This window comes from Hyla sarda, chromosome 7, assembly GCF_029499605.1.
Source record: "Hyla sarda isolate aHylSar1 chromosome 7, aHylSar1.hap1, whole genome shotgun sequence".
NCBI classification, from domain to species: Eukaryota; Metazoa; Chordata; class Amphibia; order Anura; family Hylidae; genus Hyla; species Hyla sarda.
The window spans coordinates 104,363,539-104,391,425 of NC_079195.1; the positions used below are offsets into that span (position 1 = coordinate 104,363,539).

Sequence of the window (27,887 nt, forward strand, 5' to 3'; positions counted from 1 at the left end):
CAGATGTTGCAAAACTACTAGTCCCAGCATGCTGAGACTGTCCAGGCATGCTGGGAGTTGTAGTTCTGCAACATCTGAAAGGACAGATGTTACAGAACTACAACTCCCAGCATGCCTTGGCAGTCTGGGCATGCTGAGAGTTGTAGTTTTGCAACATCTGGAGCTACTGTTTGGGTACCACTGTATAGTGGTCTCCAAACTGTGCTCTTCCAGATGTTGCAAAACTTCAACTCCCAGCATGCCCGTCGGCAGTCTCGGCATACTGGGAGCTGTAGTTTTGAACAACTGGAGGCACGCTGGTTGCGAAACATTGTCTGTTTGCTAACTCAGTGTTTCCCAACCAGTGTGCCTCCAGCTGTTGCAAAACTATAACTCCCAGCATGCATTCACAGACCATGCATGCTGGGAGTTGTAGTTTTGCAACAGCTGGAGGCACACTGGTTGGGAAACACTGAATTAGGAAACAATGTTTCCCAACCTAACTCTAAGTGTGCCTCCAGCTGTTGCATAACCACAATCCTCAGCATGCATGGACAGCCAAAGGGCATGCTGGGAGCTGTAGTTTTTCAACAGCTGGAGTATATGTAATTTTTCATTTGCACAGCCCACTGTTCCAAAGATCTGTCAAACGCCAGTGGGGTGTAAATGCTCACTGAACCCCTTATTACATTCTGTGAGGGGTGTTATTTTCTAAAATGGGGTCACATGTGGGGGGTTTCTGCTGTTCTGGCATCATGGGAGGTTTGTAAATGTACTTGTCGCCCGACTTCAATTCCAGCAAAATTCTATCTCCAAAAGTCCAATGGCGCTCCTTCTGTTCTGAGACCTGTAGTTCGCCAGCAGAGCACTTAACATCCACATATGGGGTATTTTCTTAACCGAGAGAAATTGAGCTTCAAATTGTGGGGTCCATTTTCTCCTATTACACCATGTGAAAATGAAAAATGTGGAGTAACTCCATAATTTTAGTGTTAAAAATAAAATTTTCCCTTTTTCATGTCCAAATTCAACGCAAAGTCGTCAAACACCTGTGAGGTGTTAAGGCTCACTGTACCCCTTGTCACGTTCCTTGAGGGGTGTAGTTTCCCAAATAGTATGCCATGTGTGTTTTTTTTTTTTTTGCTGTTCTAGCACCCTGGGGACTTTCTAAATGCAGCATGCCCCCCAAAAACCATTTCAGCAAAATTCGCTTTCAAAAAGCCACATTTTGCTCCTCTGCTAAGCATTGTAGTGTGCCAGCAGAGCACATAACGTCCACATATGAAGCGTTCTCTTAATCAGGAGAAATTGGGCTTCAAATTTTGTGGTCCATTTTCTCCTATTATCCCTTGTAAAAAAGAAAAATTGGAGGTAACACCATCATTTTAGTGTTAAAATCACATTTTCCATTTTCACATCCAACTTCAACGCAAAGTCGTCAAACACCTGTGGGGTGTTAAGGCTTACTATACCCCTTGTTACGTTCCTTGAGGGGTGTAGTTTCAAAAATAGCATGCTATGTGGGGGGATTTTTGCTGTTCTGGCACCCTGGGGACTTTCTAAATGCAACATGCCCAACAAAAACGATTTCAGCAAAATTCTATTTCAAAAAGCCAAATTTTGCTCCTTCTCTTCTGAGCACTGTAGTGCGCCAGCAGAGCACTTAACGTTCAAATATGGGGTATTTTCTTAATCTGGAGAAATTAGGAGAAAATGGACCCCAAAATTTGAAGCCCATTATCCCTTGTGAAAAAGAAAAATTTGAAGCAACACCATCATTTTAGTGTTAAAAATCACATTTTCCGTTTTCACATCCAACTTCAACGCAAAGTCGTCAAACAACTGTGGGGTGTTAAGGCTCAGTATACCCCTTGTTACGTTCCTTGAGGGGTGTAGTTTCCAAAATAGTATGCCATGTGTATTTTTTTTGCTGTTCTGGCACCATGGGGGCTTCCTAAATGCAACATGGCCCCCAAAAACCATGACAGCAAAAAATCTTAGTTGCTCTTTCCCTCTTGAGTCTTGTTGTGAGCCCACAGAGCACTTTATGTCAACATATGAGGTATTTTCGTACTCGAGAGAAATTGGGCTACAAATTTTGGGGGATTTTTCTCCTTTTACCACTTTTAAAAATGAAAAAAATGGGGCTACAAGAACATGTTAGTGTAAAAAACGCAGATTTTGATTTTTCTCCTCCACTTTGCTGCAATTCTTGTGAAACACCTAAAGGGTTAACACACTTTTTGATTGTCATTTTGAAAACTTTGACGGGTGTAGTTTCTATAATGGGGTCATTTATGGGGAATTTCTCACAGAAAGGCCCCTCAAATCCAGTTCAAACTTAACTGGTACCTGAAAAATAAAAATAAAAATCATGAAAATTTTGAAAATTGCTGCTATACTTTTAAGCCCTCTAATGTCTTCAAAAAGTAAAAACATGTCAACTTTATGATGCAGTCATAAAGTAGACATATTGTATTTGTGAATCAATATAAAATTTATTTGGAATATCCATTTTCCTTACAAGCAGAGAGTTTCAAAGATAGAAAAGATGCAAGTAACGAGAAAAATTTACCGCTATGTTAAAGTAGAATATGTCACGAAAAATCAGTCTTCGAATCAAAATAATCGGTAAAAGCATCTCAGAGTTATTAATGCATAAAGTGACAGTGGTCAGAATTGCAAAAAAGGGCTTAGTCCTTAAGGTGAAAAAGGGATGATTCCTTAAAGGGTTAATTGCAGTTTTCTTTTCAATTTCTCCACAAAAATAATATATATATTTTTTTGGTTGCGCTATACATTTTGCAAAAAACAAGCCCTCACATAGGTCTGTGGATGGAAATATAAAAGAGTTATGATTTTTAGAAGGCGAAAAGGAAAAAACTAAAATGCAAAAATAAAATTGGCCTGATCCTTAACCTGATGGGGACAGAGGGTGTACATATTTCTCCATACTCCCTCCATATTTCTGATCACCGCTGGTCTCCAGGCGGTGATCAAAACGTGATGCATGCGTAAATCATTCAGCAGGCATCCTGTGGCAATGCCTAGGGGGGTCCTGAGATCCCCCATAATTGTGATCGCTGTGATTCAGAATTGACCGGCGAATCGCGTTTTTTCCGGGCTGACCTGATCTCTGGTGACCCGATCGCCCCGGAAAATAAGGATGATCAGGGCTGTTAGAGACCGCTCCGACCATCCTGAAGGATAGGAGTGAGGTGGCAGGGGTGCCACCTCCTCCTATCCCCTGCCATTGGTAGATCACAAGTGACCGACCAATAGCAGATGGGGCAGGGGGTTCAAAGGTTAGCTCCCTCGTTCTGCCCACCAATGGTGGTCCGGGCAGAGCAGGGGGAATCGGTAAAGGAGCTACAGGTGGCGGCGGGAGAGATCAGCGGCGGCAGGAGCCATACGGCGATCAGTGGCGGCTGGAGGCATGCGGCGATCAGGTCAGGCGGCGGTGTGGGCGCACACTGTGGCCTTCCAGATGTTACAAAACTACAACTCCCAGCATGCCCAGGCAGCGGCGGAAGGAGCTACAGGCGGCGGCGGGAGAGATCAGCGGCGGCAGGAGCCATACGGCGATCATCGGCGGCTGGAGGCATGCGGCGATCAGGTCAGGCAGTGTGGGCGCACACTGTGGCCTTCCAGATGTTACAAAACTACAACTCCCAGCATGCCCAGGCAGCTGTTGGCTGTGAGCCTTTACACCCCACAGGTATCTTACACATTTTTGGAACAGTGGTCTGTAAAAATGAAAAATTTTATTTTCCATTTGCACAGCACACTGTTCCAAAGATCTGTCAAACGCCAGTGGGGGGTAAATGCTCACTGCACCCCTTATTACATTTCGTGAGGGGTGTAGTTTCTGAAATGGGGTCACATGTGGGGGGTCCACTGTTCTGGCACCATGGGGGCTTTGTGAATGCACATGGCCCCCGACTTCCATTCCAACCAAATTCTCTCTCTAAAAGCTCAATGGTTCTCCTTCTCTTCTGAGCCCTGTAGTGTTTGGGGGGCATATTAGTGAAGAAAATATTTTTATTTTATTTTCACGCCCCACTTAAACGACAACTCTTCAATCACCTCTGGGATGTTAAGGCTTACTGTACCCCTTGTTACGTTCCTTGAGGGGCGTAGTTTCCCAAATAGTGTGTCATGTGTTTTTTTTTTTTTTTTTTTGCTGTTCTGGCACCATAGGGGCTTCCTAAAATGCGACATGCCCCCCAAAAATAATTTCAGAAAAATTTGCTCTCCATAAGCCCAATGTCACTCCTTCCCTTCTGAGCACCTACTGCGCCCACAGAGTGATAAGGATGACCCTTATGATTTTGATTACTGATCAATATATATTAAAAATAGATATATATGCTAATATGCTGCAGAAAAACATTATTTTCCTAATGAGACATATCAGCTTGCTATTTGCTTGTATCTAAGATAAAGACCTTGGGACGAGGCTGAAAGAAGCAAGATAAGGAAGAGTTTGGAAGCAAGAGACAAAACCATTTGAAGAAATATAGACTGCGCAGAAGGATAGATAGAATTTTCTGGTAGAATAGGGAAAGGCAACATAAGTGAACTATGGCCAAGAAAGAAATGAATGCTAATATATTCAGATGCAATACTCAAATTACCAATCAAAATATAACATGATGATTTTGACTAGATAACTAACATCCTCATTTTGTCAAATGTAAAAACCAATGTACTTCCGTATAATAAAGAGAACTCCTTGGGACAGCTCCCTAGCCAGTATGCTGAGAAGAAGATATATACCAACATTTTGTCTGGTATTTATTTATTGTGTCAACACTCAACAGTATACAGCGGCAGTCATGTACATTTTAAGGCCTAACCAGCAGCCAACCTTAACATTAGCACTTTACATCCACATATGAGGTGTTTCCATACTCAAGAGAAATGGGGTTACAAATTTTGGGGGACATTTTATCCTATCACACCTTGTGAAAATGAAAATTTGGGGTAACATCAGCATTTTTGTGAAAAAAATAAAATTTTTCATTTTAACGTCCCAGTTTAATGAAAGTTCTTCAACCACCTGTGGGGTATTAAAGGGGTATTCCAGGCAAAACCTTTTTTTTATATATATCAACTGGCTCCGGAAAGTTAAACAGATTTGTAAATTAATGGTAAAAATTGCCCGGACCTTCTAAGTGAGTGAGTATAATTATCGGTATTTAGATAAATGATTCTCTGGATCGTGCTTCAATAATAATAATATAAACAATTTATTAAAATGAGATATACCGTATTTATCGGGGTATACCACGCACCGGCCTATAACACGCACCCTCATTTTACCAAGGATATTTGGGTAAAAAAAGTTTTTTACCCAAATATCCATGGTAAAATGAGGGTGCGTGTGTGCGCGTGTATACCCCGATATACCCCCAGGAAAGGCAGGGGGAGAGAGGCCGTCGCTGCCCGCTTCTCTCCCCCTGCCTTTCCTGGGGTCTAGAGCGCTGCTGTCGGCCCTTTTCACCTCCTGGTTATCACCTGAGTCGGGTCCGCGCTGCTGCAGGCCTCCGTCGTGCGTCCCCAGCGTCGTTGCTATGCACGGCGCGGCGCACTGACGTCATGCGCCGCGCCGTTCAGCGCATAGCAACGACGCCGGGGACGCACGGCGGAGGCCTGGAGCAGCACGGACCCGACTCAGGTAATTATGCCACCGGGGATGGGGGGAGGCAACGGGGCAGCGGCGCCGGCAATGGGTGCCGCTGCCCCTTCTCTCCCCCTGGCTGTCGGCGCCGCTTCTCTCCCCCTGGCTATCGGCGCCGGCACCGATAGTCAGGGGGACAGAACGGGCAGCGGCGCCGATAACCAGGGGGTGAGAAGGGCCGACAGCAGCGCTCTAGACCCCAGGAAAGGCAGGGGGAGAGAAGCGGGCAGCGACGGCCTCTCTCCCCCTGCCTTTCCTGGGGGTGTATCGGCGTATAACACGCACACAGACTTTAGGCTAAAAATTTTTGCCTAAAAAGTGCGTGTTATACGCCGATAAATACGGTAAATAAACTATGGTTAGTTACTTCTCACAGGGCCCATGTGAGAAGAACATATTCAATAAAAGCAACCATTCAATAATAATTGTGCATAAAATAAAAATAAAAATAACATAGATTATAACAATATCACTGGCATAAATTCTAAAATTCTATAAATTCTAAATTTCTAAAATTTATGCCAGTGATATTGTCATAATCTATGTTATTTTTATTTGATGCACAATTATTATTGAATGGTTGCTTTTATTGTATATGTTCTTCTCACATGGGCCCATAGTTTATTTATATCTCATTTTAATAAATTGTTTATATTATTATTATTATTGAAGCACGATCCAGAGAATCATTTATCTAAATACCTATAATTATACTCACTCACTTAGAAGGTCCGGGCAATTTTTTACCATTGGTTTTCCCTTTTTGAGCAATTAAGGTATAGTTGTATGCCCTAGTTTGACCTCGGTGTGTATCAATAATTGTGAGCTGCACATACACCCTTTTTTTTCTTTCTCTAGATTTGTAAATTACTTCTATTAAAAAATCTTAATCCTTCCAATAGTTATTAGCTTCTGAAGTTTTCTGTCTAACTGCTCAATGATGATGTCACGTCCCGGGAGCTGTGCATGATGGGAGAATATCCCCATAGGAACTGCACAGCTCCTGGGATGTGAGTCATCAGAGAGCAGTTAGACAGAAAACAACAACTCAACTTCAGAAGCTAATAACTATTGGAAGGATTAAGATTTTTTAATAGAAGTCATTTACAAATCTGTTTAACTTTCCGGAGCCAGTTGATATATATAAAAAAGTTTTGGCCTGGAATACCCCTTTAACCCCTTCATGACCCAGCCCATTTTCACCTTCATGACCTGGGCATTTTTTGAAAATCTGACCACTGTCACTTTAAACATTAATATCTCTGGAATGCTTTTACTTATCATTCTGGTTCCGAGATTGTTTTTTCGTGACATATTCTACTTTATGTTATCGGTAAAATTTCACTGATATTTGTATCCTTTCTTGGTAAAAAATCTAAAAATTTCATGAAAATTTAGAAAATTTAGCATTTTTCTAACTTTGAAAGTCTCTGCTTGAAAGGAAAATGGATATTCCAAATAAAGTACATATTGATTCACATATACAAGATGTCTACTTTGTGTTTGCATTAAAAAATTGACAAGTTTTTACTTTTGGAAGACACCAGAGGGCTTCAAAGTTCCGCAGCAATTTTCCAATTTTTCTCAAGATTTTCAAAATCGTAATTTTTCAGCGCCCAGTTCAGGTTGGAAGTGGATTTTAAGGATCTTCATATTAGAAATACCCCATAAATGACCCCATTATAAAAACTGCAGCCCCCAAAGTATTCAAAATGACATTCAGTAAGTGTTTTAACCCTTTAGGTGTTTCACAGGAATAGCAGCAAAGTGAAGGAGAAAATTCTAAATCTTCATTTTTTACACTCGCATTTTCTTGTAGACCCAATTTTTGAATTTTTACAAGGGGTAAAAGGAGAGAAATCACCCTAAAATTGGTAATTTCTCTTGAGTAAGGAAATACCTCATATGCGTATGTAAAGTGTTCGGCGGGCGCAGTAGAGGGCTCAGAAGGGAAGGAGCGACAATGGGATTTTGGAGAGTGAGTTTTTCTGAAAGGGTTTTTGGGGGGCATGTCCCATTTAGGAAGCCCCTATGGTGCCAGAACAGTGGACCCCCCCCACATGTGACCCAATTTTGGAAACTATACCCCTCATGGAATTTAATAAGGGGTGCAGTGAGCATTTACACCTCACTGGCGTTTGACAGATATTTGAAACAGTGGACTGTGCAAATCAAAAATTTTATTTTTCATTTTCACAGACCACTGTTCCAAAACTCTGTCATACGCCAGTGGGGTGTAAATGCTCACTGCACTCCTTATTACATTCCGTGAGGGGTGTAGTTTCCAAAATGGGGTCACATGTGGATATTTATTGTTTTGCGTTTGTCAGAACTGCTGTAACAATCAGCCACCCCTGTGCAAATCGCCTCAAATGTACATGGTGCACTCTCCCTTCTGGGCCTTGTTGTGCGCCCCCAGAGCACTTTGCGCCCACATATGAGGTATCTCCGTACTCAGGAGAAATTGCGTTACAAATTTAGAGGGTCTTTTTTCCCTTTTACCTCTTGTGAAAATGAAAAGTATAGGGCAACACCAGCATGTCAGTGTAAAAAATTTATTTTTTTACACTAACATGCTGGTGTAGACCCCAACTTCACCTTTTCATAAGGGGTTAAAGAAGAAAAAGCCCCCCAAAATTTGTAAGGCAATTTCTCCCGAGTACGACGATACCCCATATGTGTCCCAAAACTGTTGCCCTGAAATACGACAGGGCTCCAAAGTGAGAGAGCGCCATGCGCATTTGAGGCCTGAATTAGGGATTTGCATAGGGGTGGACATAGGGGTATTCTACGCCAGTGATTCCCAAACAGGGTGCCTCCAGCTGTTGCAAAACTCCCAGCATGCCTGGACAGTCAATGGCTGTCCGGCAATACTGGGAGTTATTATTTTGCAACAGCTGGAGGCTCCGTTTTGGAAACAGTAGCGTACCAGACGTTTTTCATTTTTTGGGGGGAGGGGGGCTGTGTAGGGGTATGTGTATATGTAGTGTTTTTTACTTTTTTGTTTTAGGTTAGTGTCAGTGTAGTGTAGTGTTTTTAGGGTACAGTCACATGGGCAGAGGTTCACAGCAAGTTTGCCGCTGGAAGTTTGAGCTGCAGCGCAAAATTTGCGCCATCTCAAACTTGCAGCACTCACTGTAAACCTCCGCCCATGTGAGTGTACCCTGTACATTCACATTGGGGGGAGGGGGCAAACATCCAGCTGTTGCAAACTCCGAGCATGCCCTTTGGCTGTCCGTGCATGCTGAGAGTTGTAGTTTTGCAACAGCTGGAGGAACACTGGTTTGGAAACACTAAGTTAAGTAATAAACTTTCAAGTGTTTTGCAACCAAACTTAGTGTTTCCAAACCAGTGTGCCTCCAGCTGTTGCAAAACTACAACTCCCAGCATGCATGGTCTGTCAGTGCATGCTGGGAGTTATAGTTTTGCAACAATTGCAACAGCTGGAGGCACTGAGGTAGGAAACGGACAATGTTTCCCAACTAGTGTGCCTCCAGTTGTTGCAAAACTACAACTCCCAGCATGCCCAGACTGCCAAGGCATGCTGGAAGTTGTAGTTCGGCAATATCTGAAGGATCAGATGTTGCCGAACTACAACTTCCAGCATGCTTGGGCAGTCTGGGCATGCTGGGAGTTGTAGTTTTGCAACATCTGGAGGTCCACAGTTTGGAGACCACTGTATAATGGTCTCCAATCTGTGCTCTTCCAGATGTTAGAGAACTACAACTCCCAGCATGCCTGGACAGACTGAGCATGCTGAGATTTGTATTTTTGCAACATCTGGAAGAGCACAGATTGGAGACCATTATACAGTGGTCTCCAAACTGTGGACCTCCAGATGTTGCAAAACTACAACTCCCAGCATGCCCAGAAAGCCAAAGGCTGTCTGGGCATGCTGGGAGTTGCAGTTTTGAAACTCTCAGAGGCAGCAGTGAGATCGCTTTACGGCGATCTCACTGCTGCCAATGAAGATGCCGCACTGCTGCTGCAAACTCACCTCCGGGACGCAGCGCAGCCGGGACCGCACGGAGGAAGCCGGGACCGCACGGAGGACGCCGGGACCGCTCGGGACACCGCTCCGACGGGTAAGTGACGCCGGGGGACGGGTCAGGGACACTTAGTAGAGCGGTGTGTGTCCCGATCCCCGTGATCCGGACTCACACACCGTGCTGCTAAGTATTCTGATAGCGAAACGCTGCTATCAGCTAGTCAGATTTGACCAGCTGATAGCAGCGATCGCTGGGGGGGGTGGGGGACGAAACCCCCCGTGGTCGCACGGTAAGATGGCTGGCTATCAGTGATAGCCACCATCTTACCGGGCGCTGCGGGATGCCGCGAGTAGCGGCAGTAATGTCCATGACGTACCTGTATGTCATGGGTCGGGAACACCTTGCCACCCATGACGTACAGGTATGTCATAGGTCGGGAAGGGGTTAAGGCTCACTGTACCCCTTGTTACGTTCCTTGAGGGGTGTAGTTTCTCAAATAGTGTCCCATGTGGGGGGGGGGGGGGGGGGGTTGCTGTTCTGGCACCAGGGGGGCTTCCTAAATGAAACATGTCCCCCAAAAACTATTTCAGCAAAATTTGCTCTCCAAAAGCCCATTGTCGCTCCTTCCCTTCTGAGCCCTGTAGTGTGCTTGCAGATAACTTTACATCCACATATGAGGTATATGCTCACTCAAGATGAATTGGTTTACAAATTTTGGGGGTCTTTATCCCTCGTAAAAGTGAAAAAAGTGGGGCTTCAAGTACATATTAGTGTAAAAAATGTAGATTTAGAATATTCTCCTCTATTTTCCTGCTAAAGGGTTAACAAACTTTCTAAATGTCATTTTGAATACTTTGAGGGGTGCAGTTTTCATAATGGGGTCCATTATGGGGCATTTCTAACATAAAGACCCTAAAATTCATATAAAAACTGAACTGGTCCCTGAAAAATTCCTGTTTTGAAATTTTCCTGAAAATTTGAAAATTGCTACTATACTTTGAAGCCCTCTAATATCTTCAAACAGTAAAAACATGTCAACTTTATGATGCCAACATAAAGTGGACATATTGTATATGTGAATTAACCCCTTTACTCAACAGCCTGTTTTGACCTTAATGACCAAGGCACATTTTCAAAATCTGACATGCGTCCACTTATTTGATGATAACTTTGGAACCCTTTTACTTAAGAAAGCGATTCTGAGATAGTTTTTTGATTGATATATTTAGCGTTTTTTTGTAAAAGAAAACAACATTTTGCGAAAAAAAGGAAAAATTTGCATTTTTCTAGATATTTTCTGCTCGTACCATAAATAGTCATGCCGCACCAAATTAATGATTAATTCACATCTACAATATGTCTACTTTATGTTCCCATCATTTGATAAACATTCTTTTACTTTTTAGAATGTTAGAGGGTTTATAAGTTTAGTAGCAATTTTCCAGATTTTCAAGAGAATTGCAAAATCTGATTTTTCAGGGACCAGTTCAGCTCTGAAGTGGAATTGAGGGGCCTGTATGTTAGATACCCCCATAAATCACCCCATTGTATAAACTGCACCGCTTAAAGTAGTCAGAATGACATTAAAAGAAGTTTATTAACCCTTTAGGCGTTTCACAGAAATAAAAGCTAAGTGGAGGAAGAATTTGAAAATGTTATTTTTTTGTAGATTTTTCATTGTAATACATTTTTTTTCATGTAACACAGAAGGTGTTGACAAAAATAAAACTCAAGATTTATTCCCTGAATTCTGAGGTACTCAATCACCTCTGGGATGTTAAGGCCCACTGTATCCCATATGTGACCTTTGTGCGCTATGTGTCTCTCACACAGGCATCAGACATGAAGGCGTGCTGTGTGGATTCTGGGGCATCCTTTTAGTTTAGGATATTTTGTTGGCATCATATAAAATTACAGAGGCCTTGGGGTGCAAAAATATTTTTGGGAAACAAGTTGACTATTTCATTGGTACCATTCTGGGGTACATGTACATTATGAGGTGGTATACATGAAAGAATTGATTCTGTGGTTGTTTTTTATTTTTATTTTTTAGGTTGTTCGTCATGCGGTATAAATGACATGTTAACGTTACACTGCAGGTTAAAACGATTATGGCGATACCAAATTTATATACTTTTTAAAAATATTTTAGTTCATTTGTGGCATAAGAACTATTATTTCGTTTTTTTAAATCATGTTTATAAGTTGCCGCATTTTGTGAGCTGTAACTTTTTTATTTTTTCACTGACGCAATTGTGTGAGGACTCATATGAGGACATGTGAGTGGCTATTTTGGGGGGTGTATTATACACATATAAAATTTATTTTATTATTTTTTATATTTTTTAACATTTTTTTTCCTTTTATTTTTCACATTTTTTATAAATAAATTTTTTTCACTTTCTATATTGTTTCCACTTTTTTCACACTATTTATTTTTTTACTATTATACACATAATTCAATGGAGTACACATCTGTACTCCATTGAATTATGCCTATGTCTGTCAGTACTGACAGGCATAGGATAGATCAGTCCCTACATTAGGTATGGTCTGATCACTCATGTTGCCATGACAACGGAGGCCACTGTCAGTCCTCTGGTTGCCATCGGCGCTCTACTTTCACTTTGCAGAGCACCGAACAGTGACAGAGAGAGACAGAGGGGGAAGGAGGAGGTCCACACTAGATCCCTGTTATTTGTCCTTCTGTACTGACGGACCAATAGCAGCGATCGCCGGCTGGGGACCGCTGCGATTGGTCCCTGGCCGGCTTAAGGGAGGCTCGGCAGTGCAGCACAGCCGAGCTCAATAAACTGTCACAGCTCCCGGCGGCGCTGTGACTGTTTATTCTCATCAGGTACATGTACTTGGTGTTGTGGGAAGTTGTCCCTAATCAAGACATACAGGTACCTGGTATTGCGGGAAGGGGTTAATATATAATTTATTTGGTATATCTATTTTCCTTACAAGCAGAGAGTTTCAAAGTTAGAAAAATGCTACATTTTCAAAATTTTCATGAAATTATGCAAGTTTCGATGAAAATGTACCACTGTCTTAACCCCTTAAGGACACAGGATGTCCTGTGACGTCCTGGCACCCTGGGCTTTAAGGACCCAGGACGTCCTGTGACGTCCTGCCATATTCCGGTCCCTGCCGCTCGCCGGGCAGAGATCGGAAGCGGATGCCTTCTGAAATTCTTCAGCAGGCATCCAGGGCAAACGCTGAGGGGGGCCATGTAGGCCCCCCCATGTTGGCGATCGTCGCAAATTGCCCCTGCGATCTGCGGCGATACCGGGCTGATCGGGTCTCTGGGACCCGACCGCCCGGTAATTTTGCATGATCCCGGTTGTCACAGACAGCCAGGACCATGCTGAACTATAGGAGCGAGGTGGCAGGCCTTCCACCTCCTCCTATCCCCTCCGATTCCTCGGTTAGCTAACCGACCAATCGCAGGGGGGGCGGTTACTTCCTCCCGCCCTGCCCGGCCCCTGGAAGTCCGGAGAGAACAGGAGGAAGACCGGAGGACGCGGCGGGGGACAGGGGAGTGCTGGGGCCCGGCCCCGGTACTTACCTCGTCCCTGATGACCCAGATCCCGGTGGCGGTGGCGACAGGTGAGTTGATCTTCGGCCCCAGGGCAGGACCTTTGCAGCAGTCCAGACCGCCGTAAAGCGATCTGGACTGCTCCATCTGGTCCCCTTACACTACAACTCCCAGCATGCCCAGACAGCCCTTGGCGTCTGGGCATGCTGGGAGTTGCAGTTTTGCAACATCTGGAGGTCCACAGTTTGGAGACCACTGTGCCCTTCCAGATGTTGCAAAACTACACATCCTCAGCATGCCCTTACTGTCCAGGCATGCTGGGAGTTTTAGTTCTGTTACATCTGGCCCTTAAGATGTTGCAGAACTACAACTCCCAGCATTCCTGGACAGTTTTGGCATACTGGGAGTTGTAGTTTTGCAACATCTGGAAGGGCACAGATTGGGAACCACTGTATTAGTGGTCTGAAAACTGTAGTCCTCCAGATGTTGCAAAACGACAACTCCAAGCATGCTGGGAGTTGTAGTTCGGCAACATCTGGCTCTAAAGATGTTGCCAAACTACTACTTCCAGCATGCCTGGGAATGTTTGGGAGTTGTGGTTTTGCAACAACTGGAGGCACACTGGTTGGGAAACATTGTCTGTTTCCTAACTCAGTGTTTCCCAACCAGTGTGCCTCCAGCTGTTGCAAAACTATAACTACCAGCATGCACTGATAGACTGTGCATGCTGGGAGTTGTAGTTTTGCAACAGCTGGAGGTTCCCCCCCTGTGAATGTACAGGGTACATTCACATGGGCAGGGGGCTTGCAGTGAGTATCAGGTTGCAAGTTTGCGGCAGCTCAAACTTGCAGCGGGAAACTTGCTGTAATCCCCCGCCCGTGTGACTGTACCCTAAAAACACTACACTACACTAACACAAAATAAAAAGTAAAAAACACTACATATACACATACCCCTACACAGCCCCCCTCCCCAATAAAAATGAAAAACGTCTGGTACGCCACTGTTTCCAAAATGGAGCCTCCAGCTGTTGCAAAACAACAACTCCCAGTATTGCCGGACAGCCGTTGACTGTCCAAGCATGCTGGGAGTTTTGCAACAGCTGGAGACACCCTGTTTGGGAATCACTGGCGTAGAATACCCCTATGTCCACCCCTATGCAAATCCCTAATTCAGGCCTCAAATGCGTATGGCGCTCTCTCACTTCGGAGCCCTGTCGTATTTCAAGGCAACAGCTTAGGGCCACATATGGGGTATCGCCGTACTCGGGAGAAATTGCCTAACAAATTTTGGGGGGCTTTTTCTCCTTTCACCCCTTATCAAAAGGTGAAGTTGGGGTCTACACCAGCATGTTAGTGTATAAAAATACATTTTTTACACTAAGATGCTGGTGTTGACCTATACTTTTCATTTTGACAAGAGGTAAAAGGGAAAAAAGCCCCCCAAAATTTGTAATGCAATTTCTCCCGACTATGGAGATACCCCATATGTGGGCGCAAAGTCCTCTGGGGGCGCACAACAAGGCCCAGAAGGGAGAGTGCACCATGTACATTTGAGGTGATTTGCACAGGGGTGGCTGATTGTTACAGCGGTTTTGACAAACGCAAAAAAACAAAAACAAAAAAAAAAACACATGTGACCCCATTTTGGGAAACTACACCACTCACAGAATGTAATGAGGGGTGAAGTGAGAATTGACCCCCCACTGGTGTCTGACAGATCTTTGGAACAGTGGGCTGTGCAAATTAAAACTTTTGTACAGGCCACTGTTCCAAAGATCTGATAGACACCAGTGGGGGGGGGGGGGGGGGGGGGGTAAATGCTCACTGTACTCCTTGTTACATTCCTAAAGGGGTCTAGTTTCCAAAATGGTATGCCATGTGGGGGTTATTTTGCTGTCCTGGCACCATAGGGGCTTCCTAAATGCGACATGCCCCCCGAGCAAAATTTGCTCTCAAAAAGCCAAATATGACTCCTTCTCTTCTGAGCATTGTAGTTCTCCCGTAGTTCACTTCAGGTCAACTTATGGGGTACCTCCATACTCAGAAATTTGGGGGGGAAACACACATTTTAGTGAAAATGTATTTTTATTTTTTTATGTATGCAAAAGTCGTGAAACCCCAGTGGGGTATTGAGGCTCACTTTATTCCTTGTTATGTTCCTCATGGGGTCTAGTTTACAAAATGGTCTTTGTAAAAATTCAAAAATTGGGTCTACAAGAACATGCAAGTGTAAAAAATGAAGATTGTGAAATTTCTCCTTCACTTTGCTGCTATTCCTGTGAAACACCTAAAGGGTTAAAACACTGAATGAATGTCATTTTGAATACTTTGGGGGTGCAGTTTTTATAATGGGATCATTTGTAGGGTATTTCTAAGATGAAGACCCTTCAAATCCACTTCAAACCTGAACTGGTCCCTGAAAAATAATGAGTTTGAAAATTTTGTGAAAAATTGGAAAATTGCTGCTGAACTTTGAAGCCCTCTGGTGTCTTCCAAAAGTAAAAACACGTCAATTTTATGATACAAACATAAAGTAGACATATTGGGGGAGATTTATCAAAACCTGTGCAGAGGAAAACTTGCCCAGTTGCCCATAGCAACCTATCAGATCGCTTCTTTAATTTTTCACAGGCCTTCATAAAAATGAAAGAAGCAAGCTGATTGGTTGCTATGGGCAACATGGCAACTTTTCCTGTGCACAGGTTTTGATAAATCTCCCCCATTGTGTATGTGAATAAAAAAAAATTTTTTGGAATATCCATTTTCCTTACAAGCAGAGCGCTTCAAAGTTAGAAAAATGCAAAATTTTCAAATTTTTCATCACATTTTGGGATTTTTCACCAATAAAGGATGCAAGTAATGGCAAAAATGTACCACCAAAATAAAGTACAATATGTCACGAAAAAAACTCTCGGATTCAGAATGATAACTAAAAGCATTCCAGAGTTATTAATGTTTAAAGTGACAGTGGTCAGATGTGCAAAAAACGCTCTGGTCCTAAGGTGTAAAATGGTCTGGTCCTTAAGGGGTTAAAGTAGAATGTCATGAAAAAACAATCTCGGAATCAAATTCATGAGTAAAAGCATCCCAGAGTTATTAATGCATAATTTCAAAATGGGCTCCGTCCCCAAGGGGTGCTTCCCTGGAAAACTATTTTTCTTTTAAATCAACTAGTGCCAGAAAGTTAAACAGATTTGTAAATTACTTCTATAAAAAAATATTAATCCTTCCAGTACTTATCAGCTGCTGTATGCTCCACAGGAAGTTCTTTTATTTTTGAATTTCCTTTCTATCTGACCACAGTGCTCTCTGCTGACACCTCTGTCCATTTTAGGAACTGTCCGGAGCAGGAAAGGTACCCCTTTAAAAGTACCCCTTTAAGGCCAAAATGGGCTTGGTCCTTAACCCCTTCCCGACCCAGGACGTAACAGTACTTCCTGGGTCCTTTGCCTTTCTATAATGCGGGGCCACGCCATGGCGTGGTCATAGCGGGTCGGGCACGGTACCTAGCAACGGCCAGGACCTGTGGCTAATAGCGCGCGGCACTGATCGCGGTGCTGCACACTATTAACCCTTTAGACGCGGCATTCAAATTTGATCCCCGTGTCTAAAGGGAAAGCTAATAAGTGCCGGTTAGCTCAGTAGGCTGTTCGGGACTGCCACGGCGAAATCGCAGCATCCCGAACAGCTGGAGGAAACGGGGAGGTGCCTTACCTTCCTCCTCCGTGTCTGATCGCCGAATCACTGCTCAGTGCCTGAGATCCAGGCATGAGCAGTCAAGCGGCAGAAATACTGATCAATGCTATGCTATGAAAAAATGAATAAAAAGTGAGCAAAAAGTCCAATCAATACAAAAATTGTAACAGATCACGGCGCAAAAACTAAGCTCTCATACCGCCCTGTATGCGGAAAAATTAAAAAGTTATAGGGGTCAGAATATGACAATTTTAAACATATACATTTTCCTGCATGTAGTTATGATTTTTTCCAGAAGTCAGACCTATATAAGTAGGGTATCATTTTAGTCGTATTGGACCTACAGAATAAAGATAAGGTGTCATTTTTACCGAAAAATTTTATGCATAGAAACAGAAGCCCCCAAAAGTTACAAAATGGTGTTTTTTCTTCATTTTTGTCAAACAATAATTTTTTTTTTCCATTTCCCTGTAGATTTTTGGGTAAAATGACTAATGTCATTACAACGTAGAATTGGTGGCGCAAAAAATAAGCCATCATATGGCTTTTTAGGTGCAAAATTTAAAGAGATATGATTTTTTTAAAGGTAAGGAGGACAAAACGAAAGTGCAAAAATGGAAAAACCCCAGGCCATCAAGGGGTTAAGGGGATAAACAACATGTACATTTATTTATTGTGCTCCATAGGGCAGCATAGTATTTTGAGCAGGTGATGAGCATGTGCAGGAAAGCAATCTGCCAATGATAGCTTCCTCCTCCCAGCTGTCAGCACTGTACACTAATACAGGGATGCTTTTGCCAGTGCATTTGTTGGCAGATTCTCATAATGTCTATTGCTAATGTGATGTATTTTTATGCATATGATTTTTTTCAACATGTTAAAATTATAAATATTTTTTTTTATCTGTACTCTAGGTATAATACATTTAAATGTATATACATTTAAAATCCTGTGGACACGCCCACTGTTAAAAATGCAAATTTGGGGATTTTTTTTTTTGTTTAATCACGTTGCAATTAGCTAAACATTTACACACTAGTGTAAACTGTCGGAATGTGAATTTTACATATTTTACATATTTAATCCCTTCCCTCTTCATTTTCTAAGAGCCATAACGCTTTATTTCCCCCACATACAGTATAGAGCCATATGAGGGTTTGTTTTTTGCAGAACCAAACACCCTTTATTTAACCACAAAACTGTGAAAGTGAAAAATTTTGTTGTGGGCTAAAATCGAAAAAAGTATAAATTACGGCGATAACTTATTTACAGTCATGGGCGTAAATGTTGGCACCCCTGAAATTTTTCAAGAAAGTGGAGTATTTCTCCCAGAAAAGGATTGCAGTAACACGTGCTTTGCTATACATGTTTATTTCCTTTGTGTGTATTGGAACTAAACCAAAAATGGGATGAAAAAAAGCAAATTAGACATAATGTCACACAAAACTCAAAAAATGGTCTGGAAAAAAATATTGGAACCCTTTCAAAATTGTGGATAAATAAGATTGTTTCAGGTATGTGATGCTCCTTTAATCTCACCTGGGGCAAGTAACAGGTGTGGGCAGTATGAAAAACACACCTGAAAGCAGATAAAAAGGAGAGAAGTTCACTTACTCTTTGCATTGTGTGTCTGTGTGTGCCACACTAAGCATGGACAACCAAAATTGTGAAAAAAAATCAACAATCTCAAGGTTACAAGTCCATCTCCAAAGATCTAGATTTGCCTTTGTCCACAGTGCGAAACATTATCAAGAAGTTTGCAACCCATGGCACTGTAGCTAATCTCCCTTGGCATGGACAGAAGAGAAAAATTGAAGAAAGTTGTCAATGCAGGATAGTCCGGATGGTGGATAAGAAGCATCAAACAAGTTCCAAAGATATTCCAGCTGTCCTGCAGGATCAGGGAGCATCAGTGTCAGCGCAAACTGTTTTGCTGCCTCTGGCACTGGGCACCGTGAATGTGTGCAAGGCATCATGAAATCTGAGGATTACCAACGGATTTTAGGTCACACTGTAAAGCCCAGTGTCAGAAAGCTGGGTTTGTTTCTGAAATCTTGGGTCTTCCAGCAGGACAATGCACACAGGACAAACACACGTTAAAAAGCACCCAGAAATGGATGAGTTCTGAAGTGGCCAGCAATGAGTCCAGATGTAAAACCCATTGAACACCTGTGGAGAGATCTTAAAATTGCTGTTGGGAAAAGGCACCCTTCCAATAAGAGAGGCCTGGAGCAGTTTGCAAAGGAAGAGTGGTCCAACATTCCGGCTGAGAGGTGTAAGAAGCTTATTGATGGTTATAGGAAGCCACTGATTTCAGTTATTTTTTCCAAAGGGTGTGCAACCAAATATTAAGTTAAGGGTGCCAATAATTTTGTCCAGACCATTTTTGGAGTTGGCTGTGACATTATGTCCAATTTGCTTTTTTTTCCTCCCTTTTTTGGTTTAGTTCCAATACACATTAAGGGAATAAACATGTGTATAGCAAAACATGTGTTACTGCAATCCTTTTCTGTGAGAAACACGTAGAAAATTTAAACAGGGGACTTTTTAATCACTTTTTAACAATTCTTTTCTGAGATGTGATGTGACCAAAAATGAGTAATTCTTGCATTTAGTTTTTTTTTTTTTTTTGTTTATGCCAATTACCATGTAATCAATAACATAATTTAATAGTTTGGATGGTTATGCTCGTGTCAATAGAGTTTATACTCTTTTATTTAAAAAATTGGAGTGGAGTGATTTTATTGTTTTTGTGTGTATGTATATATATATATATATATATATATATATATAAAATTTTGAAAATTGTTGCTGAACTTTGAAGCCCTCTGATGTCAACTTTATGATGCAAACATAAAGTAGACATATTGTATATGTGAATCAATATATAATTGATGTCTATTTTCCTTACAAGCAGAGAGCTTCAAAGTTAGAAAAATGCAGAATTTTCAATTTTTTCATCAAATTTTGGAATTTTCCACCAAGAAATGATGCAAGTCGACAAAAATTTACCACTAACATAAAGTAGACTATGTCACGAAAAAAACTATCTCTGAATTAGAATGAAAAGTAAAAGCATCCCAGAGTTAACAATGCTTAAAGTGACAGTGGTCAGATGTGCAAAAAACACTCTGGTCCTTAAGGTGAAAATGGACTGGGTCCTTAAGCTGGGTCCACTAGCAGCACAGTTTAGAGACCACTGCACAGTGATCTCCAAACTGTAGCCCTCCAGCTGTTGCAAAACTGCAAATCCCAGCATGCCCAAACAGCTGTATAGTGGTCTCAAAACTGTAGCCCTCCAGATGTTGCTAGGCAACTACTTACCGGCTTCCGTAGGATCGTCGCACCAGGGAGCCGCATGCCATCACCGCACCAGGGAGCCGCATAGCCGTCCTCTGCCGCCTATTGCCGCCAGTCGCTGGTAAGTGGACCTCCGGCACAGGTCACCATCGGTTACCCCATTCTGCCCGGACTACAGTGCGTGGGCAGAACGGGGGAATTGAACTTTAACCCCCCGCCCCCGATCTGCTATTGGTCGGTCGGCACCCCTGCCACCTCACTCCTATCCCTTCAGGGGAATCAGGGGTTTCTTGGACAACCCTGACCCCCTTTATTTTCTGGTTCACCGGAGAGCCGTATGACCTAGAATAGCCGCAAATCACCATTGTGAATTCGCCAACATGGGGGGGTCTCAGGACCACCCTGGGCATTGGCACGGTATGCCAGCTGAACCAGCCTAGCAAACATTTTAGACTCCTTTCTACAGTAATAAACAGAAGAACCCAAACTGACACTCCCAGTATTTACCTCTCATTATATAGTATGAGTGTCTATCATGATCCTTTTAATGAACCTACAGTGGAAACTCCCTCAAAATGTTGCATACAACAAAAAAAAAAAAAAAAAAAAGGAGTTATAGATACCACTTGTGTTAATATCATAAATCTTTATTGAAATTATACATTACATATTAAAAACCACTCTCTACATATAGATAAGGTGAATACATGAACTATGCCTGGACTGCTGCAGAGGCACGGTATTGCCCCAGTTTGAGCTAAACAAACACTCTTACTAGCATGTATTTATCAAATGTACAAAATATATGTCTCATGCACTATGAACCATGTAACAATAGGACTCAATCATACACTTCCATGTTGAAACAATAAAAGCCTGGCAATAAATATAGGGCAGGAAAATTCCATGTAAAAATGAGAGCTACAATGCTCAATATCATATAATTAATCCTGCTAGTACCTGTATGCCTAGGTTATCAAATACTATGTAAACATAGGACTGGTCAAAGTGCTATATGTAAACATGCTGAATATTGTCAGTGTGCCTCTGCGCCCCAACACCGGTTCGTGCCTCACTTTCTCAAGGGTCCACCATCTACTCCATACACTTACTATCCCACCTTTATATTTTGCGGCCTGGAAGTGGCCATTTACATGATCGCGCCCCTTCTGACGCACACGCTGCATCCAGTTCCACCCCACTCTGCCCCACTTCCATCTCCCCGCCCGGAGAGTGCAGGCCCAGGCTGACAAACTGGACATGCGTTCTCCATGGTGGGCGGCGGCTGGAGCAGCTCAGCTAGAAGAGGAATGCGCCACAATCACATTGAAGGCGATCCCAGAAATGGGCCAAATGCTGGGTGGTGTATTATAATGAACCGCACATTATCTACCCCAACCTTCTCTGCAACTCAAATAGCTACTAATGTACTATGATACAATATCAATACAATGGATACATATAAAACATTTTTATATAAAGATATATATATATATATATATATATATATATATATATCCACCAAATTCATTACATATATTATCTAATAATTTTTCCTATATTACATCATGAACAATCATACATTCAATATTATAAAAGCACCATGTGATATGAATAATGCAGCAAATATCCCCTGATAAATGTACATCCAAACCCTTGTGCACAATACCCCCAATTCGTAAAATCCACTACAAATCAAATGATTACTGTTAAAATATATTATCACTCTAGTGCAAAAAATGAATAAATTACCAATTTATATAAAATCAAGTGTATACATACAGTAAATAAATCCATGCATAAATACCACTGTGAACAAAAAGATAACACTGAAGGAAAGAAAAAAATTATAATTAATGCCATCATTTAACATTAAAGTTTAATTATTGGATGAATTGTGCCGGGTTCTTTTCCCAAAAACTCTTTTATTTGAAAAATTGGAGAAGAGTGGAATTATTATATTATTTAGTTTTTTTTATATATATTTTTTTTTTATTTCTTTTTTTTATTTCAGTCCCCCCAAGGGCACTTTTATAAACAATCATTAGATTGATGTAACAGTTCACTGTCATACTACTGGATGCCAGTGAAATGTAAAATTTGCAATTTACTAGGATAGCTTGCCTAACGCAGACTGTACAATTAGATTTTCCTATAGCAGGCTTCAGAAGGCCTCTGACTGCCATAGCAACCAATCAGCACCTTGGAATTGTGTTGTGGGGGTGTTGATCGGACGGCTGTACCTTTTGTTTCACTCTCTGCATGCAGAGGGTTAAACTGCCGGGATCGGACTAAAGTCTGACTTTCACCACATAAAAAGAAGATTCATATCACAGATAGAGAAAGCTTAGCTTGTGAGCCTGCTTTATACTCAATGACCGCTGAGCACCATAAAAAGGCATATCTGCAGTCATTAAAAGATTACATCTATGAATTTATCAGACCAGATTAATACTGTCCAACAATTTGCCAGTGGAAACTTAGACTAGACAGTGTAAAACTGTGCCAGATTAATCATAAGGCATCATGCTGTTGATAAATCTGGGGCCAATTCAGTTTAGACCAACAAAAAGGATTATAAAAAGTTGATCTGCTAGCACAGTGGTTCCCAACCTTTTTTTTTTTGTTTAAAAATGTTACCCACATATTTGAGACATTTTTGTAATGAATATAGTAAAATTCATATGCTTTTCTTTACTCCATATCCTCTCCCCAGGCCCCCTGCTCCTGTCCCTATCTCCCCAGTACCTCGATTCACATGGGACGTCTTCTCTGATCCGAGTTGTTTACTTTTCCTTTTCTTCACTATCTGGCCATTAAGGTTTATTCCGGCCAAGACTTGTCTTCACAGAACCAGCCTAGCAAACATTTTAGGCTCCTTTCTACAGTACAATACCCACCTCTTTACAAACTCCCCAAGTGTATTTCCCCACACAGTAATAGTGCCCGCTTTGTCTCCCCATATATAGGTGTAGGCCCCATACTGCCCTGCTTTGGTGCTCCACTGCTCGTCCGGTATGGGACCTATTGCTATGGCTCAATGCAGTAGTTCTCCAGTCCGCAGGAGCAGTGGAGCACCCAAGCTGATGGTAGTTACTGCCCACAGCAGCCCGGCGCCTGCACTTCTGCTCTGTTGTCCTCCAGCTCCTTCTCGCTGCAGTGAGGTTGAGAACCATTGTGCTAGAAGATAACAACAGTGCCCCATTCAAATGAAAAGCTGTAGATGATGTGCCATATGATTGGATCCAACACCTATTTCCAAAAAGAAATATAGTTCCAATAATAAATAATGTGTTGTACACTTGAAATACAGATTGAAAAAGTTTGAACAAGTAATAAGCTGCACTGAATACATTAGGTGATATAGACATACAGTATGCTTGTGCCAATGAGGCCCTAGTGACCAACCTGGCTGATGCTTTCAAGCTGATGTGAAGCAGATGTACTTTAATTAACAAAATAGATGGATTTTGTGCACCTGGTCAATACAAAAAAACAGATTTCAGACATCAGGTCTAAATGTTGTATATGTTGGGGACTATTTGTATAAATTTTTCTTGTTTGCCGTATCTATTTACTATGTCTAGCAACCTTTTTTTTCTTACCCTATTTAGTATAAATTCTATTTAAACTTAGATTATCTAATGAGAGAACGATGCAGATATTCCCTGCAGTGCCAGAGGTATTCCTGTGTCGTCACTGACATTGAGATGGTTCCCGTGTGACGGCTGTATGATTCAGAGCTGTCCTAATAATTACATTCCCTGCAGTGATAGCGATACACATTTCCTAGTGGTGTGTGAGATCCACTGTTATACATATCATGTAAGGGTCACATTATTCAGTGAATACCTTTTCTGTAAACCTATGAATGACTTCAGTATCCATAAATATTTCTCTGCATATGTAGTGTAACAAATTGAGTACATGCAGCTGTCCATAGTTAACACTGATCCTCTATCTACGGGTGAAAGATCAATGTTGGGATCAGGTAAAAATAGCAGATGTAGTGTAGTAGAAATTCCCAACTTTTTGGCAAATTGAATTTTCTTGGCAGTACATGCTGATTATTGTAGTCCAGTGTTGCAGACTTAAAAGCTTGCTAGGAAAAATCTCCAGTAGCTGTTATTCACGTTGTGGGAGATTTATCAAAACCTGTGTAGAGGAAAAGTTAACCTGTGAAAAATAAAATAAGCGATCTGATTGGTTGCTATGAGCAACTGGTCAACTTTTCCTCTGCACAGGTTTTGATAAATCTCCACCATTATTCGCAAGCAATTAAGTTAAAGGGATCTTTTGTGCTCCCACAGTCACATATATATATTAGGCATACTCCTTGCCTAATGCTACTCCTTCTGTAATGCTAAATAACAGAAGTAATGTGCCTATATAGCCTTTATTTTGTGGGAGACCATCTCAGCATTTTGGTACTGTGTCCAGATACTGGTAGAGGAAGTGTCTACTGCTTGTTACCTGTAGCTGTAATAGGCTCCAAGTGCATGTAGTTTAACGTGTGTTTTTAAAACTCATTCCTGTATATTGATAAAAAGTTATAGAATTTTAGGATATAATCTATAAACTCTGTCAGATTGGGTTCAAGTCAGGGCTCTGGCTGGGCCTCTTAAGGACATTCACAGATTTGACCTTAAAGGGGTATTCCAGGAAAAAACTTTTTTTTATATATCAACTGGCTCCAGAAAGTTAAACAGGTTTGTAAATTACTTCTATTAAAAAATCTTAATCCTTTCAGTACTTATGACCTTCTGAGGTTAAGGTTGTTCTTTTCTGTCTAAGTCCTCTCTGATGACACCTGTCTTGGGAAACGCCCAGTTTAGAAGCAAATCCCAATAGAAAACCTCTTCTAAACTGGGCGTTTCCCGAGACAGGTGTCATCAGAGAGGATTTAAACAGGAAAAAACAACCTTAACTTCAGAAGTTCATAAGTACTGAAAGGATTAAGATTTTTTAATAGAAGTAATTTACAAATCTGTTTAACTTTCTGAAGCCAGTTGATATATATAAAAAAAAGGTTTTTTCCTGGATAACCCCTTTAAGCCACTCCTGTGTTGTCTTGGTTGTGTGCTTAGGGTCATTGGAGAAGATTTATCAAAAAGTCAAAAAAAAAAAGGGGAGCAGCTGCCCATAGCAACCAATTGTCACGATGCCGGCTGGCAGGAGGTGGATCCTCTGTGCCAGAGAGGGATTGGCGAGGACCGTGCTAGTGGACCGGTTCTAAGTCACTACTGGTTTTCACCAGAGCCCGCCGCAAAGCGGGATGGTCTTGCTGCGGCGGTAGTGACCAGGTCGTATCCACTAGCAACGGCTCAACCTCTCTGACTGCTGAAGATAGGCGCGGTACAAGGGAGTAGACAGAAGCAAGGTCGGACGTAGCAGAAGGTCGGGGCAGGCAGCAAGGATCGTAGTCAGGGGCAACGGCAGGAGGTCAGGAACACGGGCTAGGAACAAACAAGGGAACGCTTTCACTAGGCACAAGGGCAACAAGATCCGGCAAGGGAGTGCAGGGGAAGTGAGGTATAAGTAGGGAGTGCACAGGAGGAAACTAATCAAGGTAATTGGGAAGATTGGACCAGGCACCATCATTGGTGCACTGGCCCTTTAAATCGCAGAGGCCCGGCGCGCGCGCGCCCTAGGGAGCGGGGCCGCGCGCGCCGGGACAGGACCGACGGAGAGCGAGTCAGGTACGGGAGCCGGGGTGCGCATCGCGAGCGGGCGCCACCCGCATCGCGAATCGCATCCCGGCTGGAGGCGGTACCGCAGCGCACCCGGTCAGTGGATCTGACCGGGGCGCTGCAGCAACGAGGATGAGGCGAGCGCTCCGGGGAGGAACGGGGACCCGGAGCGCTCGGCGTAACACCAATCAGATTGCTTTTTTTATTTTTCAGAGGCATATTTTTTTCTAATTCAAAAACTGTTTTATTGAGTAAAGCAAGAGTTTACAAATATCCAACTGAAAAAAAAACACAATAAGGCAGTGGCCTGGTGGGCCAAAATAGAATGGTAAAACTTGTAAATAAAACAGTAAGATTGTAAAACAATAACCAATGTACCCTAAGAGCGATCAGTTTAGGAAAAGGGGTACCAGAAAGAAACCTCCAGTGCCTAGATCAAAATGTAAAATAGTGGAGAAAAAGGATAAAAGCAAGCAAGAGCAAGAGTCTAGGCAGTAAAAAATGAAAGAAAGGGAGGTAATAAACATGAAGTACCTAGTCAAACAGAACAAAAAGACAAGACAAAACACGAAGAGAACAAGAGGGAAACAAATAGAAAGAAAGGGGGAAGGGAAGGGAGCTTAAAAGAAGGAGACCAGACAAACCGACATTAGGCAAGGGAAATCGAGCCAGGGTGATGGCCGCCCAAAGGGCAACCACAGGCGAGAACGATGGGGAAGACGGAGCAGATCCATACACAAAGGCGTTAGCACACCAACCGGTAACCAGGAGAGGAGCAAAAAGTAGACCACGGGAGCCAAGTGGTGGCGAGCCTGGTGACATCCTCAGGGCGGACAGCCAGGAGTTCTTCCATATGTCTAATATGTGCAACCTCGGCGAACCAGTCCTCTAGTGTGGGGGGGATCAGGGTTTTTCCAGCATCTAGGGATAACTGTCTTTGCAGCCTGAAGAAGATGTCGCGTTAGAGATTTTTTTTATTTCGCTTGCGCCATTGGGAACATTTAGAGCAATACTGCCTCCGGGCTGGAAGGGACCTGGATCCCTGTTACCTCCCTGATGATCCGAAGGATCGGCCGCCAGAAGGGCAAGAGTTTGGGGCAACTCCACCATATATGCGTCATCGTACCCTCGTCGCCACCACAACGCCAGCAGGAACTCAGGACAGAAGGATACCAACGGTGTAGCATCACCGGGACCCGATACCAATGGGACAAAATCTTATAACTTGTCTCTTGGGCCTTCGTGGCTATGACAGCTTTGTGAGTGAGAAAGAAGCATCGAGACCACTGGTCAGAAGGGATTCGGCTTCCCAAGCATGGCAAAAGGCCGGAAGGGAGTCCGCTCTGAGGGACAACAGCAGGCCATAAATAGTGGAAATGGAGTGATGAGGGTACAAGGAGGCCAAGCATAAACGTTCGAAGGGTGTAAGGCTACAGTGTAGTGTAAAATGACCAGAAAGGTTAGAGAAGAACTGTTGCAGCTGTAAATAAGCAAATGAAGCACGTTCACTCAGTAGAACGTCCAGAGGCTTAAGCTTACCTCCAGCCAAAACATGATGGAAACGGAGGGGGTTGGACAAGGTAGCCTCAAAGAAAGCCCCACTGAGGGATGACCAAGGTGGGAACAGGGGATTATCAGTCATGGGGAGAAGGGGACCCCCGCGGTCAATGAGACAAGCCCCCTGTCCCACTAAGAGAGGGTGGAAATAGTATGGCGAGTTGCAAAGGACATGGAGAGGCTATTGTATAATGTCGAGGACCAAGTCCAAGGCAGAGTAGAAAGTGCTACAGGGCAGATTGCCTGAGCCAGCCCAACCCAGAGTTTCGCCGTGTGGGTGTGGAACAAATCAAGGACTCTCACATGGGCACAGGCGAGATAATATAAACGACAGTCAGGAAGACCAGCCCCACCCAACACTTTAGTTTGAGTCAGGGTAAGTCGGTTAAGCTTGGGGCACGCAGAGGCCCACACAAAGGACCCAAAGCACGTCTGAAGTTGCCGCCAATA

At 42.7% G+C, this 27,887-nt stretch overlaps 1 protein-coding gene across 13 annotated transcripts in view; it reads left to right on the forward strand.

The window, feature by feature from the left end:
• Positions 1 to 27,887, forward strand: part of MYPN (myopalladin) — a 346,898-nt gene that overhangs the window by 125,049 nt on the left and 193,962 nt on the right. Inside the window, exon 1 of one of the 13 annotated variants that reach the window (XM_056530268.1) lies at positions 12,516 to 12,557. The exons of 10 other annotated variants lie outside the window; for them this stretch is intronic. The gene's annotated coding sequence lies outside the window, so the exon portion shown is untranslated. Of the gene's footprint in view, positions 1 to 12,515; positions 12,558 to 17,389; positions 17,477 to 20,253; positions 20,312 to 27,887 lie in introns of those variants that run through there. 2 more of the 13 variants (XM_056530266.1, XM_056530263.1) reach the window with 2 other exon arrangements.